The following is a 1,945-nucleotide window of genomic DNA, read 5'->3' as shown; positions in this document are numbered from 1 at the left end:
CATACTCTGGAGGAACCTTGCCTCAGTTACTTTTCTCTAGTTGCTGGGACAAAATACCTGACCCCCAAAATGAAGGAAGGAAAGGTTCATTTAGCTCACTTAGTGGTTTTAATCCATACTTAGCTGGCTCCAAGGCAGAGAGGCATGTGGCAGAGGGCAGCAGTTCATGGTGGTGGAAAGCAGCAAAACAGCAAGAGCAAAAGGGAGAAGTAGCAGCAACAATAGGTACAGAGAGCAAGTCTGTCTCCCTCAAGTCACCCATCCTCCCTAGGCTGGGTGACACCCATAATCCCAGTGGATCATGAGTTAATCACAAACTCTAGAAGTCCACCTCATGAGTGCATGAGGCTTTGAGGGGACAACTAGACACAAACTGTAACAAACCTTTATACCCAGGGTTATATGCATGATGTCCCCTGCAGTTGTGCAATGCAGGGGACATCATGCATATAACCCTGGGAAACTGAACAAGCCCAAAACACAAGACCAATGGAATGGTGCAGATAGATCTAGGGAAGCCAATATTTGAAAGTCCTCTCCTATCAATATAGAACTTTAGTCTACTCTTTGGAACCCCATGCTTCCATTTGAACATCTAGCCAAGGGTCACCAAGTAGAAGAAATCTTTAGTGTGAAAGAGACGGAAATACAGTCTGAATGAAACCAAAGACTTTCAGACCTTGAGGTCAGGACTGCAGCTAGCAATCACAAAAGACAGATCTGATAAAAATAACAAAGAACCAGGATATAACAATTGAACAACTGCAGGATAATGCAAAGAAAAGCAATATAATTTGACTGGTGTTAATGAAAAATCAGGAGTCAAGAAAAATGACATAAAAGGATTATTTGCAGAAAATAGCATAAAATTTCCCAAACACAGGAACAGAATCTGACATACAAGTGAGGCATATAGAACTGCAAATAGCCATGACAAAAGTAAATCTATACTCAGACATATAATAATCAAGATCCCAGAAATTGAATACAAAAATAGAATACTAAAATCTGTTAGAGAAAACAAATAGATCACCTATAAAGGAAAGCCCATCAGTATTATAGCAGACTTCTCAAGACAATCCTCAAATCAATAAGAGATTGCTGTGAAGTATTTCAAGTCCTGGAAGAAAAGAACTTTCAACCCAGAGTGATGTACCCTGCAAGACTATCTTTCAAACTTAATGGAGACCACCAAATCCACCCCACAGAGTGCTGAAGAGTACTGAAGACATTCTAGTTAGAGATAAAAATGACCAGAATTCTAAGACTGTTGGAAAAAAACTACCAGGTAGGGCAAACAATTAAACAGAGGAGGAAAGCAGTGACCAAGAGCAGGAGAATAACCTGACAAGGATAAGCCAAAATATATCAGTTATAACCACTAATGTAAATGGCCTCAATTCCCCAATCAAAAGAAAAAGGCTAGCAGACTTCTCAAGACAAGAAGAGATTGCAGTGAAGTATTTCAAGTCCTGCAACAAACCCCCACAAACTTTCAGAAGAATGGGTCAAAGAACAATACTCAAAAATATGCTGTATGCAAGAAATACATTTAATTCAAAATAAATTCATAGACTAAGAGTAAAAGCATAGAAACCAACATTCAAAAGGAATCCAGAAAAAAACAGTGGTAGCTATTCTGTTGGCAGAATCTTAGGGAACTTATAAGATTGATAAAAAGAGATAAAGAGGTTCACTACTTACGTATTAAGGAAAAACTTAAAGAGGAAGATATAATAATCATAAATATATATGCACCAAATACAGATGCATTCAACTATGAGACAAATGTTAGAAGACATGAAAAATAAAATAGCTAACAAAATTCAAGCAGGACTTTAATACATCTTTGTCACAAAAAGATCAACTGGACAAAAAACAAAAAAGTGACAGAACTCAATGAAACCTGTGGAAGAATGGATTTTGTATTCTTAAAACACATTAA

Source organism: Octodon degus, unplaced genomic scaffold, assembly GCF_000260255.1.
Source record: "Octodon degus isolate 3935 unplaced genomic scaffold, OctDeg1.0 scaffold00111, whole genome shotgun sequence".
NCBI lineage: Eukaryota > Metazoa > Chordata > Mammalia > Rodentia > Octodontidae > Octodon > Octodon degus.
This window is presented reverse-complemented; position numbering follows the sequence as displayed.